Below are 19,994 nucleotides of genomic sequence, written 5' to 3' on the forward strand. Positions count from 1 at the left end.
CCTAGAGCTTTTGCCCGATTTCCACGAAAATTGGTATGCAGCATCTAGAGACACTCAAGGCAAAAAGTTATTAAAAGAATTTCGATAAACCAATCCGTTGTCGTATAGCGCGTCAACGAATTTTACATAGAGCGCAAAAAAACAGATTTTAGGCTGTATCTTCGCCAAACTTAGGCCTATTGATACAAATCTTGGTAATTGAGATGCCAGTCAGGAACTGAGGGAGCATGCACAGTTTCGTTGCAGCGCCACCTAGTGGCCAGACGACTGTTTTATAGGCCTATAACTTTGGCTATGATCATCGTATTTACAAGGGACTTGTTTCCTTGGAGTTTTGAATAGTTGCCGAGTCCAACGATACCAAACATGCCAGGATTCGCCTTACGGTTAACCCTGTGTGGCAAAATAACGCTTAAAAAACATGCGCGAATATCTCCGTGAGCGTAATTCTGATCGACTCAAAAACACCATAGGAAGAAACAAACCTTACCTTCTGAACAAAAAGTTCTATTGACGTTATATTAAAATTTTCATCAGAAATGGCCGAAAAATGCAAAAAACGAAAAATTACCTTTAAATTTTGTATTTTTTACACATAAATGGTTATAACTTCGCAACGAAAAGAGATTTTTTCAACAGATTTGATACGCTGATGTATGACCACAGTCTGAGGCTACACAAAAAAAAATTGCTTGCTTGCACCATTAGTTGGCGTTATAATTGAACAAAACCTGTGATATCAAGCCAGCCCTATGGTCATACAACTGTTTCTTCACTAAACTAAAGTGTATAGTCATAAAACTAGCTCGATGTAACGTAATCATGACCTGAAGTTGCATGCACAATTTTGTCACAGCGCCACCTAGTGGTTTTGAGATAGAAAATGGTAATTTTTGCCTAAAACTACTGCAACAAACACATCTAAAACCATAAGTCATCATGGATTATTCATTTCATGGCTTGGATTAAAATCACTGGTGGATGTCAATTTACTGTCTAGCAAACCAATGAGAATACCTTATCAACTGTTTTTGCAAGAGCTATATCTCTTCATCAGAACAGCGTAGAGACATGGGGGTGGGCTCTTTCGACTCATTAACACCACAGTAACATTTTGTGAGCTGAGTATTACCACTGCAAGCACCACTCACATTTCCTTCAGTGTTCTAATTGTCAATGCTCCTCAAGACGTGAGGGAGAGATTTCACTGAATAAGAACACAGCTTTTTTGCTGATTACTGTTATATTAATTTGTCTGAAATTAGGAGGTTTTGCTAGGTTTTTTAAACTGCTCATCCGGACTCAAGTTTACCTTCTTCTGTGCCCTTTTTGGCTTGACCCCGGTATCGCTGCTTGCAGCTATATTTATTATTCATCTTCTTGTTCTTCCGCCATTGAAGTCAATGGCAGCCCATAGAACCGTACATAGGAAAGTTATGAAATTTGGCACACATGTAGAGGACAGTCTCAGAAGTTACTATAGCAACATTGGTGTGTCTGACTCAAACCCTCTAGCGCCACCAACAGTCCAAAAATCCACTTATGTTCATGCTCATAACTTCTGACCCGTGAGTCCTAGAAACTAAATTCTTGTTTCCTCTGAATCCTTTGCTTATGATGATTCAATTGCACACATTGATGTCATTTCTGTCATGCACATCTTTCCGCCATTTTGAATTTTCCTTAAAACCTACTTTTTCGAACTCCTCCTAGAGCGTTCGTCCGATTTGCATGTCCTTTGGTATGTAGCATCTAGAGACACCCCAGACAAAAAGTTATCAAAAGCTTTTTGATAGACCAATGTGTTCTCGTATAAATTGACAACATATATGGCGGCGAGCACGCCAAAACGGACGTGAGGCTGTATCTTCGCAAAACATTATTGTATCGACACGAAACTTGGTATATGTCATTACAGTCATGACTTGAGGTTGCCTGCAACGTTTCGTCACAGCGCCACCTAGTGGTCACGAAATTCGAAAAATGCCTATTTTGCTTATAACTACTTCACACTTGAGTCTAAAATCACGAAAGTGGTCTTGTTAGATTCCTTGAGGGATGCCGAGTCAAACGATACCAAACTGTTTTCGGTCGGCCATTTTGGGTGTCGGCCATTTTGAATTTTCTCATTAAGTTCAGTATTTCACAAACAGAATGGCGTATTGCTACGAAATTTGGCATGATTCATCAGTGACATGTTCTGAGCGCCCCTATAAATCTTTAGGACAGCGCCACCTAGTGGTCAGGATATGTAAATAAATTGTTTAAAATATTTATATAATTTAATTAAATTGCCACACTGACATAAGAATTCACTCTACTGATTCCTTGGCTCGTGCTGAGTCCGACTGTACCAAATATGTCTGAGTCAAACCTACTTCCTGTCGGCCATTTTGAATTATATTGAACACCTACTTTTTCTAACTCCTCCTAGAGCGCTCGTGTGATTGGCTTGATTTTTGGTATGCATCATCTAGAGACACTCTAGACAAAAAGTTATCAAAAGCTTTTCGGTAGACCTATCCGTTGTCATATAACGCATCAAAGAATGCGAGGGCGAGCACGCCAAAATGTGTTTGAGCCTGTATCTTCGCAAAACTTTTGCGTATTGATATGAGACTTGGTATATGTCATAACAGTGATGACCTGAGGGTGCATGCACCATTTCGTCACACTGCCCCCTACTGGTCACGAGATATAAAACATGTCTATTTTTGCTTATAACCACTGCAAACTTGAATGTAAAATTATGAGACTGGTCTTGTTAGATTTGGTGAGGCATGCCGAGTCAAATGATACCAAATGGTTTTTGGTCGGCCATTTTGTGTGTCGGCCATTTTGAATTTTTTCTTTAAGTTCAAGTATTTCAGAAACGCAATTGCGTATTGTTATGAAACTTGGTATGGTTCATCAGCAACATGTTCTGGGAGGACTTGTAAACTTTTTGGCGCCCCCTAGTGGTCAAGAGATTTGAAGCTATATCTCTGCATCTCTTTATCGTATTTACACCAAATTTGGTGGGTGTCATCACAATCAAGACCTGAGTCACCATTTATTGTTTGGTCAGTGCCACCTAGTGGTCAAGTCATTAAAGGCTATATCTTCGTATCGCTTTATCGTATTTACACTAAATTTGGTATGTGTCATCACAGTCATGACCTGAGGCACCATCTATTGTTTCGGCAAAGCGCCACCTAGTGGTCTCAAGATACAAAAAATTGCTATTTTTTCCCTAAAACTAATGCAAAGTTAGATCTTAAATCATGACAGTTATCACGTATGAATCATTTTTTGCCATGTTTGGCTTGACCCCGGTATCGCTGCTTGCAGCTATATTTATTATTAGTTATTCTTCTTCCGCCATTGCGGTCTATGGCAGCCCATAGAACCGTACGTAGGAAAGTTATGAAATTTGGCACACTGATAAAGGACACTCCAATGTGTCCCCACAGCAAATTTGGAGTCTCTATGTCTAACCCGCTAGCGCCACCAACAGTCCAAAGTTGCACTTATGTTTTTGTTTATAACTTCTGATCCGTAAGTCCTAGAAACGAAATTCTTGTTTCCTTTGATTCCTTGGCTCAAGACGATTCGATTGGACCCTATGTTGTCATTTTCCGTCATGTAAATTTTCCCGCCATTTTGAATTAATAAAAAAACCTACTTTTTCGAACTCGTCCTAGAGCTTTTGTCCGATTGCCACGAAAATTGGTATGTATCATCTTGAGACACTCATGGCAAAAAGTTATCAAAAGAATTTCGATACATCAATCCGTTCTCGTAAACCGCCTTAACGAATTTTATGTAGAGCGCAAAAAAACAGATTTTAGGCTGTATTTTCGTCAAACTTACGCCTATTGACATGACACTTGGTACTTGTGATGCCAGTCAGGAACTAAGGGTGCATGCAGAGTTTCGTCGCAGCGCCACCTAGTGGTCAGACTTATGCTTTACATGCCTATAACTTTGGCTCCGATCAACGTTTTTTCACGGGACTTATTTCTTTGGAGTTCTGAATAGTTGCCGAGTCCAACGATACCAAACATGCCAGAATTCGCCTTACGGTTAACCCTGCACAGTAAAATAGCGCTTAAAAAACACGCGTGAATATCTCCGCGAGCGTTTTTCCGATCGACTCGAAAACACCATAGGAAGAAACTAACCTTACCTTCTGAACAAAAAGTTCTATTGGCGTTATATTAAAATTTTCATCAGAAATGGCCGAAAATTGCAAAAAACGAAAAATTACATTCAAATTTTGTGTTTTTTACACATAAATGGTTGTAACTTCGTAACGAAAATATATTTTTTCACCAGATTTGATACGCTGATGCATGAGCACATTCTGAGGCTACACAAAAAAAATTGTATGCTTTCACCACTAGATGGCCTCATAATTGAACAAACCTTTGATAACAAGCCAGCCTTATGGTCATACAACTGTTTCTTAACTAAACTAAAGTGTATAGTCATAAAACTAGCTAGATGTAACACAGTTATGACCTGATGTTGCATGCACAATTTTTTCATTGCGCCACCTATTGGTTTTGAGATAGAATATGGTATTTTGCCTAAAAACTACTGCAACAACACATCTAAAACCATGAGTCATCATGGATTATTCTTTTCATGGCTTTGACTACAATCACTGGTGGTTGCCAATTTACTCCCTAGGAACCATTGAGAATACCTTATCAACCATTTTTGCAAGAGCTATATCTCTGCATCAGAACATCGTAGAGAGACGGGGATGGTCTCTTTTGACTAATTAAACTTTCTTGTAACATGATGTGACCCATGTTTTGCCACTGCAAACACCACTCACATGTCCTTCAGTGCTCTAATGTTCCATGATTGTCAATGACAGAAGGACGATTGCAGTAGACAAGAACTTAGATTATTTTTGTTGATAACTTTTTTGTTTTTTCATCTAAAATTATTAGGTTTACCTAGGTTCTTCAATCTGCTTATCCAATCTCAATTTTACATCCTTTTTTGCCCTTTTCGGCTTGACCCCGGCATTGCTGCTTGCAGCTATATTTATTTTTAGGGGTCAAGCCACGAAGTGGCGTAGACACCTATTGTTTCTGTTAGTTTTCTTATTATTATTCATCCTAGTTCTTCCGCCATTGAAGTCAATGGCAGCCCATAGAACCGTACGTAGGAAAGTTATGTAATTTGGCACACATGTAGAGGACAGTCTAAGAAGTTACTATAGCAACATTGGTGTGTCTGACTCAAACCCTCTAGCGCCACCAACAGTCCAAAAATCCACTTATGTTCATGCTCATAACTTCTGACCTGTGAGTCCTAGAAACTAAATTCTTCTTTCATCTGAATCCTTGGTTCATGATGATTCAAATGCACACATTGATGTCATTTGTGTCATGCACATCTTTCCGCCATTTTGAATTTTCCGTAAAACCTACTTTTTCGAACTCCTCCTAGAGCGTTTGTCCGATTTGCATGTCCTTTGGTATCTAGCATCTAGAGACACCCATGACAAAAAGTTATCAAAAGCTTTTTGATAGACCAATGCGTTCTCGTATACCGTGACAACATATATGGCGGCGAGCACGCCAAAACGGACGTGAGGCCGTATCTTCGCAACACTTTAGTGTATCAACACGAAACTTGGTATATGTCATTACAGTCTTGAACTGAGGGTGCCTGCAACGTTTCGTCACAGCGCCACCTAGTGGTCACGAGATTCGAAAAATGCTTATTTTCGCTTATAACTACTTCAAACTTGAGTATAAAATCATGAAGGTGGTCTTGTTAGATTCCTTGAGGCATGTCGAGGCAAACGATACCAAACGGTTTTTGGTCGGCCATTTTGGGTATCGGCCATTTTGAATTTTCTCATTAAGTTCAGTATTTCACAAACAGAATGGCGTATCGCTACGAAATTTGCCATGGTTCATCAGTGACATGTTCTGAGCGCACCTATAAATCTTTAGGACGGCGCCACCTAGTGGTCAGGATATGTAAAGAAATTGTTGAAAATCTTTATATCATTTGATTTATTTGCCACACTGACATAAGACTTCACTCTAATGATTTCTTGGCTGGTGCCGAGTCCGACTGTACCAAATATGTTAGAGTCAAACCTACTTCCTGTCGGCCATTTTGAATTATATTGAACACTTACTTTTTCGAACTCCTCCTAGAGCGCTTGTTTGACTGGCCTGATTTTTGGTACGCATCATCTAGAGACACTCCAGACAAAAAGTTATCAAAAGCTTTACGGTAGACCTATCCGTTGTCGTATAACGCATCAAAGAATGCGAGGGCGAGCACGCCAAAATGTGTTTGAGCCTGTATCTTCGCAAAACTTTTGCGTATTGATATGAGACTTGGTATATGTCATAACAGTGATGACCTGAGGGTGCAAGCACCATTTCATCACACTGCCCCCTATTGGTCACGAGATATAAAAAATGTACATTTTTGCTTATAACTACTGCAAACTTGAATGTAAAATTATGAGACTGGTCTTGTTAGATTTCGTGAGGCATGCCGAGTCAAACGATACCAAATGGTTTTTGGTCGGCCATTTTGTGTGTCGGCCATTTTAATTTTTTTTCTTTAAGTTCAAGTATTTCATAAACGCAATTGCGTATTGTTATGAAACTTGGTATGGTTCATCAACAACATGTTCTGGGAGGACTTGTAAACTTTTCGGCGCCCCCTAGTGGTCAAGAGATTTGAAGCTATATCTCTGCATCTCTTTAACGTATTTACACCAAATTTGGTGGGAGTCATCACAATCAAGACCTGAGTCACAATTTATTGTTTGGTCAGTGCCCCCTAGTGGTCAAGTCATTTAAGGCTATATCTCCTTATCGCTTTATCATATTTACACTAAATTTGGTATGTGTCATCACAGTCATGACCTGAGGCACCATCTATTGTTTCGGCACAGCGCCACCTAGTGGTCTCAAGATACGAAAAATTGCTATTTTTTCATAAAACTAATGCAAACTTAGATCTTAAATCATGACAGTCATCATGTATGAATCATTTTTTGCCATGTTTGGCTTGACCCCGGTATCGCTGCTTGCAGCTATATTTATTATTAGTTATTCTTCTTCCGCCATTGCGGTCTATGGCAGCCCATAGAACCGTACGTAGGAAAGTTATGAAATTTGGCACACTGATAAAGGACAGTCCAATGTGTCCCCACAGCAAATTTGGAGTCTCTATGTCTAACCCACTAGCGCCACCAACAGTCCAAAGTTGCACTTATGTTTTTGCCTATAACTTCTTATCCGTAAGTCCTATAAACAAAATTCTTGCTTCCTCTGATTCCTTGGCTCAAGACGATTCGATTGGACCCTATGACGTCATTTTCCGTCATGAAAATTTTCCGCCATTTTGAATTATTCGTAAAACCTACTTTTGCGAACTCGTCCTAGACCTTTTGCCCGATTGCCACGAAAATCAGTATGCAGCATCTATAGACACTTAAGGCAAAAAGTTATTAAAAGAATTTTGATAAACCAATCCTTTGTCGTATGGCGCATCAACAAATTTTACGTAGAGTGCAAAAAAACAGGTTTTTGTCTGTATCTTCGCCAAACTTAAGCCTATTGACACAACACTTGGTACTTGTGATGCCAGTCAGGAACTGAGGGTGCATGCACAGTTTCGTCGCAGCGCCACCTAGTGGCCAGACGAATGTTTTATACGCCTATAACTTTGGCTGCGATTGACGTATTTTCATGGGACTTGTTTCTTTGGAGTTCTGAATCGTTGCCGAGTCCAACGATACCAAACATGCCAGATTTCGCCTTACGGTTAACCCTGCGCAGCAAAATAGCGCTTAAAAAACACGCGTGAATATCTCCACGAGCGTTTTTCCGATCGACTCGAAAACACCATAGGAAGAAACTAACTTTACCTTCTGAACAAAAAGTTCTATTGGCGTTATATTAAAATTTTCATCAGAAATGGCCGAAAATTGCAAAAAACGAAAAACTACCTTCAAATTGTGTGTTTTTTACACATAAATGATTGTAACTTCGTAACGAAAAGAGATTTTTTCACCAGATTTGATGCACTGATGTATGAGCACATTCTGAGGCTACACAAAAAAATTGCATGCTTGCACCACTAGATGGCCTTATAATTGAACAAAACCTTTGATAACAAGCCAGCCTTATGGTCATACAACTGTTTCTTAAATAAACTAAAGTGTATAGTCATAAAACTAGATAGATGTAACACAATCATGATCTAATGTTGCAAGTACAATTTCGTCATTGTGCCACCTACTGGTTTTGAGATAGAATATGGTATTTTTGCCTAAAACTACTGCAACAACACATCTAAAACCATGAGTCATCATGGATTATTCCTTTCATGGCTTTGACTATAATCACTGGTGGTTGCCAATTCACTCCCCAGCAACCATTGAGAATACCTTATCAACCGTTTTTGCAAAAGCTATATCTCTGCATCAGAACATCGTAGAGACACGGGGATGGTCTCTTTTGACTAATTAAACTTGTTATAACATGATGTGACCCATGTTTTGCCATTGCAAACACCACTCACATGTTCTTCATTGCTCTAATGTTCCATGATTGTCAATAACAGAAGGACGATTGCAGTAGACAAGAACTTCGATTATTTTTGTTGATAACTTTTTTGTTTTTTCATCTAAAATTATTAGGTTTACCTAGGTTCTTCAATCTGCTAATCCAATCTCAATTTTACATCCTTTGTGCCCTTTTCGGCTTGACCCCGGTATCGCTGCTTGCAGCTATATTTATTATTATTAGTTATTCTTCTTCCGCCATTGCGGTCTATGGCAGCCCATAGAACCGTACGTAGGAAAGTTATGAAATTTGGCACACTGATAAAGGACAGTCCAATGTGTCCCCACAGCAAATTTGGAGTCTCTATGTCTAACCCACTAGCGCCACCAACAGTCCAAAGTTGCACTTATGTTTTTGCCTATAACTTCTTATCCGTAAGACCTAGAAACAAAATTCTTGGTTCCTCTGATTCCTTGGCTCAAGACGATTCCATTGGACCCTATGTCGTTATTTTCCGTCATGAAAATGTGTCCGCCATTTTGAATTATTCGTAAAACCTACTTTTTCGAACTCGTCCTAGAGCTTTTGTCCGATTGCCACCAAAATTGGTATGTATCATCTTGAGACACTCATGGCAAAAAGTTATCAAAAGAATTTCGATACAGCAATCCGTTGTTGAATACCGCCTTAACGAATTTTACATAGAGCGCAAAAAAACAGATTTTAGGCTGTATCTTCGTCAAACTTAGGCCTATTGACACGACACTTGGTACTTGTGATGCCAGTCAGGAACTGAGGGTGCATGCACAGTTTCGTCGCAGCGCCACCTAGTGGCCAGAAAAATGATTTATACACCTATAACTTTGGCTCCGATTGATGTATTTTCACAGGACTTGTTTGTTTGGAGTTCTGAATAGTTGCCGAGTCCAACGATACCAAACATGCCAGAATTCGCCTTACGGTTAACCCTGTGCAGCAAAATAGCGCTTAAAAAACACGCGTGAATATCTCCACGAGCGTTTTTCCGATTGACTCGAAAACACCATAGGAAGAAACTAACCTTACCTTCTGAACAAAAAGTTTTATTGGCGTTATATTAAAATTTTTATCAGAAATGGCCGAAAATTGCAAAAAACGAAAAAATACCTTCAAATTCTGTGTTTTTTACACATAAATGGTTGTAACTTTGTAACGAAAATATATTTTTCCACCAGATTTGATACGCTGATGCATGAGCACATTCTGAGCCTACACAAAAAAATTGTATGCTTGCACCACTAGATGGCCTTATAATTGAACAAAACCTTTGATAACAAGCCAGCCCTATGGTCATACAACTGTTTCTTCACTAAACTAAAGTGTATAGACATAAAACTAGCTAGATATAACACAATCATGACCTGTTGTTGCATGCACAATTTTGTCATTGCGCCACCTACTGGTTTTGAGATAGAATATGGTATTTTTACCTAAAACTACTGCAACAACACATCTAAAACCATGAGTCATTATGGATTATTCCTTTCATGGCTTTGACTATAATCACTGGTGGTTGCCAATTCACTCCCTAGCAACCATTGAGAATACCTTATCAACCGTTTTTGCAAAAGCTATATCTCTGCATCAGAACATCGTAGAGACACAGGGATGGTCTCTTTTGACTAATTAAACTTGTTGTGACATGATGTGACCCATAATTTGCCACTGCAAACACCACTCACATGTCCTTCAGTGCTCTAATGTTCCATGCTTGTCAATAACAGAAAGACGATTGCATTAGACAAGAACATAGATCATGTTTGTTGATAACTTTTTGTTTTTTCATCTAAAACTATTAGGTTTACCTAGGTTCTTCAATCTGCTTATCCAATCTCAATTTTGCATCGTTTTGTGCCCATTTCGGCTTGACCCCGGCATTGCTGCTTGCAGCTATATTGTTATTGTTAGTTTTCTTATTATTATTCATCCTAGTTCTTCCGCCATTGAAGTCAATGGCAGCCCATAGAACCGTACGTAGGAAAGTTATGTAATTTGGCACACATGTAGAGGACAGTCTTAGAAGGTACTATAGCAACATAGGTGTGTCTAACTCAAACCCTCTAGCGCCACCAACAGTCCAAACATCCACTTATGTTCATGCTCATAACTTCTGACCCGTGAGTCCTATAAACTAAATTCTTATTTTCTCTGAATCCATGGCTCTTGCTGATTCAATTGCACTCAATGATGTCATTTCTGTCATGCAAATCTTTCCGCCATTTTGAATTTTTCGTAAAACCTACTTTTTCGAAACTCCTCCTAGGGCATTTGTCCGATTTGCATGTCCTTTGGTATGTAGCATCTAGAGACACCCCAGACAAAAGTTATCAAAAGCTTTTTGATAGACCAATGCGTTCTCGTATACGGTGACAACATATAAGGCGGCGAGCACGCCATAAAGGACGTGAGGCTGTATCTTCGCAAAACTTTGGTGTATTGACACGAAACTTGGTATATGTCATTACAGTCATGACCTGAGGGTGCATGCAACGTTTCGTCACAGCGCCACCTAGTGGTCACGAGATTTGAAAAATGCCTTTTTTTGCTTATAACTACTGCAAACTTGAGTCTAAAATCATGAAGGTGGTCTTGTTAAATTCCTCGAGGCATGCCAAGTCAAACGATATCAAACGTTTTTTTGGTCGGCCATTTTGGGTGTCGGCCATTTTGAATTTTCTCATTAAGTTCAGTATTTCACAATCAGAATGGCGCATCGTTACAAAATTTGGTATGGTTCATCAGTGACATGTTTTGAGCTCACCTATAAATCTTTAGGACGGCGCCACCTAGTGGTCAGGATATGTAAAGAATTTTTTTTAAATCTTTATTGCATTTTATTTAATTGCCACACTGACATAAGACATCACTCTATTGATTCCTTGGCTCATGCTGAGTCCGACTGTACCAAATATGTCAGAGTCAAACCTACTTTCTGTCGACGATTTTGAATTATATTGCAAACCTACTTTTTCGAACTTCTCCTAGAGCGCTTGTGTGATTGGCTTGGCATCTAGAGACACTCCAGACAAAAAGTTATCAAAAGATTTTCAATAGACCTATCCGTTGTCGTATAACGCATCAACCAATGCGAGGGCGAGCACGCAAAATGTATTTGAGTCTGTATCTTCGCAAAATTTTTGCGTATTGATATGAGACTTGGTATATGTCATAACAGTGATGACGTTAGGGTGCATGCACCGTTTTGTCACAGCGCCCCCTAGTGGTCACGAGATATGAAAATTGCCTATTTTTCCTTATAACTACTGCAAGCATGAGTGTAAAATTATGAGAGTGGTCTTGTTAGATCTTGTGAAGCATGCCAAGTCAAACGATACCAAATGTTTTTTGGTCGGCCATTTTGGGTGTCGGACATTTTGAATTATGTCTTTAAGTTCAAGTTTTTCATAAACACAATTGCGTATTGTTATGAAACTTGGTATGGTTCATCAGCAATCAGCATGTTCTAAGAGCACTTGTAAACTTTTCAGCACCTCCTAGTGGTCAAGAGATTTGAGGCTATATCTCTGCATCGCTTTATCATATTTACACCAAATTTGGTGGGTGTTATTACAGTAATGTTCTGAGTCACCATCTAATGTTTTATCCAGCACCCCCTAGTGGTCAAGACATTTGAGGCTTTATCGCTTTATTGTATTTACACCAAATTTGGTGTGTGTCATCAGTGTCATGACCTGAGTCACCATCTATTGTTTCAGACAGTGGAATTGTGATTTAAGGCTATATCTCTTTATCCCTTTATCGTATTTACACTAAATTTGGTATGTGTTATCACAGTCTTGACATGAGTCACAATCTGTTTCGGCACAGTGCCACCTAGTGGTCTTAAGATACAAAAAATTGCTGTTTTTTTCTAAAACTACTGCAATCATAGATCTTAAATCATGACAGTCATCACATATGAATCATTTTTTGCCATGTTCGGCTTGACCCCGTTATCGCTGCTTGCAGCTATATTTTTCTATTATTATTCTTCTTCCGCCATTGCGTCTATGGCAGCCCATAGAACCGTACGTAGGAAACTTATGAAATTTGGCACACTCAAAGAGGACATTCCAAATAGTCAACACACCAAATTTGGAGTGTCTATGTCAAACCCAATAGCGCCACCAACAGTCCAAATTTTCACTTACATTTTTGGTTATAACTGCGGATCCGTACGTAATAAAAACACAATTCTTGTTTCTTCTGGTTTCTTGTCTCATGCTGATTCGATTGCACCATATGACGTCATTTCCATTATGCTGATTATTTCGATAATTTGAATTGTTTGTAAAACCTACTTTTTCGAACTCATCCTAGAGCTTTTGTCTATTTGCGTAAAGAATGGGTGTATAGCATCTACAGACAATCATGGCAAAAAGTAACGGAATTCGTGTTGATTCACCAATCCGTTACCGTATACCGCGTCAATGAATTTTACGTAGAGCACGAAAAAACGGATTTAAGGCTGTATCTTCGCCAAAGTTAAGCATATTCCCACGACACTTGATAGTTTTGATGGCAGTCACGACCTGAGGGTGCGTGCCCAGTTTCGTCACAGCGCCACCTAGTGTTCACGAGATTTGAAAAATTGCTGTTTTTGCTTATAACTACTGCAAAGTTAGGTCTAAAATTATAAAAGGGCTGTTGTTAGATTCCTTGAGGCATGCCGAGTCAAACAATACCAAAAGGTTGTCGGTCGGCCATTTTGAATTTTAACTTTTTTGTAGGAAAGTTATGAAATTTGGCACACTCAAAGAGGACATTCCAAATAGTCCCCACATCAAATTTGGAGTGTCTATGTCAAACCCGATAGCGCCACCAACAGTCCAAATTTTCACTTACATTTTTGGTTATAACTGCTGACCTGTACATCATAGAAACACAATTCTTGTTTCTTCTGATTCCTTGGCTCATGCCAATTTGATTGCACCATATGACATCATTTCCGTCAGGCTAATTATTTCGATATTTTGAATTGTTTGTAAAAACTACTTTTTCGAACTCGTCATAGAGCTTTTGTCCAATTTGCGTAAAGAATGGGTGTGTAGCATCTAGAGACACTCATGGCAAAAAGTTATGGAATTCGTGTCGATTCGTCAATCCGTTTCCATATACCGCGTCAACGAATTTTACGTAGAGTGAGAAAAAACGGATTTGAGGCTGTATCTTCGCCAAAGTTAAACATATTCACACAAGATTTGGTAGTTTTGATGGCAGTTATGACCTGAGGGTGCGTGCACAGTTTCGGTACAGCGCCACCTAGTGTGAGCATGCTGATGAGCACATCGAAATGGATTTGAAGCTATATCTTTGCAAAAGTTTTGCACATTGGCAGTGGTTCAGGTGTTAGTGTAGGTTGTCTACAACCCGGAAGGTTGGTGGTTCAAACCCCATCTCCACCTGACCTAGTGTCAAGTTGTCCATGGGCAAGACACCGATCCCCAGCTGTTATATGTCATAACAGTCATGAACTGATGGTGCATGGAACGGTTTGTCATAGGGCCACCAAGATTTGAAAAGTGACCTTTTTGCTTATAACTACTGCAAAATTGAGTCTAAATTCATGAAAGTGCTATTGTTAGATTCCTTGAGGCATGCCGAGTCAAACAATATCAAAACGTTTTCTGTCGGCCATTTTCAATAACAAAGCATACCAACTTTTTCAAAACTCCTCCTACGGCGTTCGTTTGATTGGCTTGGATTTGATACACACAATCTAGACTCTAGACAAAAAGTTATTGTCAGTTGTTGTATAGCACATCAACAAATATGATGGCAAGGACGAAAATGGATTTGAGGCTATATATTCGCAAAGGTTTTGTACATTAATGTGTGTATTGGCAGTGGTTCAGTGGTTAGTTTAGGTTGTCTACAAACCGGAAGGTTGGTGGTTCAAACCCCAGCTCCACCTGACCAAGTGTTGAGGTGTCCATGAGTGAGACATATATTGTGTGGCTGACACTGTATGAATAGGGGAATTCATAATCATAATTTCACAACTTGTAAATGTCATGAAGTGAGGGTGTATGGAATGTTTTGTTACAGCACCACCTAGTTCATCAGTGACATTTTTTGAAAGCCCTTGTAAAACTTTTCCGTGCCCCCTAGTGGTTAAGACTTTTGAGGCTTTATCTCCAGATCGCTTTATCGTATGTACACCAAATTTGGATTTGTCATCACAATCATGACCTGAGGCACCATATTGTTTCGGTGCAGTGCCCCCAGTGGTCAAGTCATTTGAGCCTATATTTCAACATTGCTTAATCATATGTATATCAAATTTGGTGGGTGTCATCACAATCATGACCTGAGGCACCATCTATTGTTTTGGTGCAGTGCCCCCTAGTGGTCAAGTCATTTGAGGCCATATCTCCACATCGCTTAATCTTATGTACACCAAATTTGGTGGGTGTCATCACAATCATGACCTCAGGCAGCATCTATTGTTTCGGTGCAGTGCCCCCAGTGGTCAAGTGATTTGAGGCTATATCTCAACATTGCTTAATTGTATGTATATCAAATTTGGTGGGTGTCATCACAATCATGACCCGAGGCACCATCTATTGTTTCGGGGCAGTGCCCCCTCGTGGTCAAGTCATTTGAGGCTATATCTCAACATTGCTTGATCATATGTATATCAAATTTGGTGGGTGTCATCACAATCATGACCAGAGGCACCATCTATTGTTTTGGTGCAGTGCCCCCTAGTGGTCAAGTCATTTGAGGCTATATCTCAACATTGCTTAATCGTATGTATATCAAATTTGGTGGGTGTCTTCACAATCGTGACCTGAGGCATCATCTATTGTTTTAGTGCAGTGCCCCCTAATGGTCAAGTCATTTGAGGCTATATCTCAACATTGCTTAATCATATTTATATTAAATTTGGTGGGTGTCATCACAAACATGACCTGAGGCAAAACCCATTGTTTCTGCACAGCACTCAAGATTTGAAAAATTGCTATTTTTGCTTTAATCTACTGAAAACTTCTTAAATCTTAAATCATGACAGTCATCACCAATACTTCATTCTGTGCCCTTTTTAGCTTGATCCTGGCATCGCTGCTTTGCAGCTATATTTTATGTTGAGATCACGAGAAAACAACTGTTGTTATCTCAAGATGAAGTCGTGATCATGAGAAAACAAACAAACAAAAATAAATATAGTACATAACCTCTCTCAGCTTTAAACTACCAAATTACTAATTCAGCAGCTCAACAACTAAGGTAGTGTAATATATCTACCTGTTAATACAACAAACTGTCATCTCCGCTCTTTAAAGAGTGGACACAGATTGTGAGAGATGCTGCGGAGGGGGCGTGAAATCACGAAGTGGATTACCAGAAACAGTGTATCTTTAGACAAGTGGTAACAGAACACTTTCACAGGGGTTGGTGGTTGGTGAGAGGGTCACCTCAGCCGATTAGGGCAGAGGGGCAGTACTAAATGTCTATTGTAAGGTCCCTTTCCGGGTCCGCCCACAGGTCCAACGACGGTAGCCAATGGCACGGCAGAAGGATTCTTACTGTCTTTCCTTTACACAACATAACAGAATTGGTTATAGACATTTGTTTACAAACAAATATAAATTAATATACGTTACCTTGTTATTTCATCTGACTCCATAATGAAACATTTTAAGAATTTGTAGGTAATTGTTAAATTTAGATAAACATTTTATCATCCTATTTGACTCATATTAATATTGAACTCATTCATTCGATTACCCATGTTGTATCTGTCCACATCGGCCGTTATGCAGATTCCGAACACATACTTGACCGTACTAGAAGTTATGACTAACACAATTTAACAATGCCGCTCCCGCGATCTCTTGCTAAAAGTCCCCATATAGCCTCATGCAATCGTTTGTATACAACTTAGTACAAAATTCACACTATAACAAGAGGTTCAGACTTAACACCCTCTAGCCGAATATAGTTAAATCATATTACTATATACAACTTAATTATAGCAGAAATAATAACCAGCGGTTATGACTTATCACTCCGATAGCCCACATACAAATATGATTACCCAACAACTTAGTGAAAGGTAAATAATTAATCTACCATGCAATAACTAGAGGTTCATGACTAAAGCAATTTTAACAATACCGTTTCATGTATACGGACTCTTGTTAAAAAGTATCCATATAGCCTCACACAATCTGTTAATTCAAAGCTCTACGATGACCAGAGGTTCGGGCATAGCACCGTCTAGCCGAATATAGTTAAATCATATTACTATATACAACTTAGTAAAAGCAGTGATTAGAGGTTATGACTAAACCTTGATGGCCCACATATAAACATTACTGCATAACAACTTAGTTAGAGGTAGAATTTAATTAACATGAATTAACCCCGATCAAAGATATGTGGTAACAAAGGATATCGTAATACTTTACAGTACCTTAGAAAAGTCAATAATATAGAATAAATTAGAATGAATACAAATGTAACAATTTATTTACCAGTTAAACAACACAATAATTCAAAAGTCAATTCAACCAATAATTCAAAAGTCAATTCAATCAATATAACATGTAAATCAATCATGAGAAATATGAAACAATTCAAAACCAACTCAAACAAAATAATACATTGATCAATCACATAAAAACATAAAAAAATATGAAGGCGAAAATTCCATTTCAAGTAATACATTGACCAACCATACAAAAACCTTAATGGTACGAAATGAGAAGGTTTGAAAATGTTACCTGGAGATGCAAACTACACACAGCGATCATGCGGGATATCTGTATACAGATTCCCTGAGTCACTTGCCACTTGTCCTTAAATACCCAGATCAAATAAACATTTATGTAAATGTCTCCGGTCGGAGCGGACCACTAACGTCGTGAGTCACGCCCCTCCCTAAGTTTCACCTCAAGGAGGTCCCCAAAGACACCCCAATAAATTTACTTGTTTTAAGTAAAATTAAAACAATTTTTATTTAAGTTAATTAAAAATAAGGCGGGGAAGGGAAATGGAATCTAAAATAACGTCTTCTCTCTCTTTTCTTCTCTTGCAGGAGAGGAAGGGGCCAGACACCAAGGGTAAGTGCACCCACAGGGGGAGAGGGGAAACGGAGCTCCTTCGTTCCTACGGCCGGTAAGTATATCCTCCTGGGGGACCCTTGGTCCTCCTCCTTATGTTTTGTTGACACGTGGCGCCCTCCTCTTCTCCTGGAGGCAGAAATGAAAAACACACAATAAATGAATGGAAGGCTGAGAGCGACTACCTGTACCCTGATAAGGGTAAGTTCCTCAGGTCTGAGTTGAGTGTGACTTGTCTCTCCACTCCCCTCTACAGGGCACTTGGTCGATGTCTCCTTCCCCGTAGGCTGGAGATGAACACCACACACTACGCAGAGCTCCTGAGAACACAAGTAAGTGGCTAGGTCAGTATTACTGCTGGATCTGACTTGGGAGTAACTTGTTCCTTTGTTTTTCTCTCTCCACAGGCTTCTTGGGTGACGCCTCTCTGCTCGTGGACCCGAGGTCCTCACAGCTCGACACGTAAGACTCCTACAGTCATAGGTAAAGGACAAAATAAACGTAGTCTTTTAACTTGAGCCGATAATACCCTTCACCAGTGCTAGAACGTTCTGTCCTGGGTTTGCAGGGCTTACAGCAGGGGTCTCAAACTCAAACTGGCTTGGGGCCATTTCTAAGACAGACATTTCATCAGGGGGGGGGCCACAGAGCTACTTTAACGTTCAAAAAAGTACAATATTTCTGTAAATGTCATGTTTACTTTCTATTATTTAATGTATAATAATACTTGAAAATATACAAGCAGTGGTTTAATCTTTTTAATATACATAATTTTAAAAAGTAGCCTAACTAAATCTTTTTGTAACCTTATCTTAACTAAGACCTATTATAACCTTGCACTAAACTAACAAATTTAATTCCTGTATACATTTATAAACTATTATAAAAAATTACCACCAGTAAGTGTTTCTGTTTTTATTTATTTTGGATTCTTTTCAGTCATAGTATTGACATTATGTTCTTTGTTATTTCAGTTTTAATTAATTTTCTATTATATGTGGGAAATTATTCATAAGTGAAAGTGATCCCATAACTTTTGAATGGGTAGTCAATGTTACATAAGCTAGTTGGACAAAAAAAAAATAATACTGCTCTGTGTGTAATTGAATAGTAAGCTACATAATAATATATTATACTTCATTATATATAGCAGTATACATACTTTTATCGTCTGTACATTTCTCCTCATCTTTTATCTTTTCTTAACCTGGGCACTTGATGGCTCTTTTCTTATCTGTAGTTTAAAATGTTTTGCATTACGTACGGCTCTGCCTCCATGCGGTGTCTCCATTAGAAGCTGTTACTTGTTGATGTGAATCCCACCGCAGCTCAATCTTTTCTGAGTAACAGCTGATATCCACCCGGGAGTAACAAATCTTCTCTGGACAAACACTACAAAGTCCCAACCAGATTAACTGATCGCATGGTTAAAATGATATGATTGACGCGAGGTTCAGTTGAGGAATTAAAAACCGATCACGCATTCCGTTATCCTCGACATCACGGAGCGCTCGGTTCATGGCTGCGTATAGCAACGGGTGACGCGACCCACGCCACGGAGCGCAACTTCTGCTCCCGAGCACTTTGGAAAGTAATGCTTTGACTCGTTAACGCGTTGTTAGACGCGACATGTAAACGAACACTTGAACATTTAAATCAAAAATCAAACGAATATAAAACAAAGTGAATAAAAATCTTTCTGCGGGCCAGATTATATTATATTTTTGAAAGGTGACGCGGGCCGCAGATAGGGGGAGGGCGGGCCGCAAATGGCCCGCGGGCCGGGAGTTTGAGACCACTGGCTTACAGAATAAGTATGACTTTTGTGTCGTTTCAGAATGATCTGGACCGTCGCTGGGTCGTGCTGGACTGGACTTACGGGGCTCATGAGGTAAGTATAACTTTTGGCTTGGTTCGGGTAACACTCTGTATCTCACTGAGGCGTGCTGTTCTGGGTTTACAGGACTCTCAAGGTAAGTATAGCTTTTAGCTCGGTTCAGGTAACACTCTGTATCTCACGGAGGCAGGCTGTTCTGGGCTTACTGGATTTTCAAGGTAAGTATAGCTTTTAGCTCGGTTCAGGTAACACTCTGTATCTCACGGAGGCGGGCTGTTCTGGGCTTACAGGACTTTCAAGGTAAATATAGCTTTTAGCTCAGTTCAGGTAACACTCTGTATCTTACTGAGGCGTGCTGTTCTGGGCTTACAGGACTCTCGAGGTAAGTATAGCTTTTAGCTCGGTTCAGGTAACACTCTAAGGTTTCACAGCCGGTATTGCAAACGTGGACAAGAAAAACCATACGTCACCTTGGCTTCGTTCAGGGCTAGGGAGGGCAGACTTTAC

The sequence above is a fragment of the Misgurnus anguillicaudatus genome, chromosome 8 (genome assembly GCF_027580225.2).
Source record: "Misgurnus anguillicaudatus chromosome 8, ASM2758022v2, whole genome shotgun sequence".
NCBI classification, from domain to species: Eukaryota; Metazoa; Chordata; class Actinopteri; order Cypriniformes; family Cobitidae; genus Misgurnus; species Misgurnus anguillicaudatus.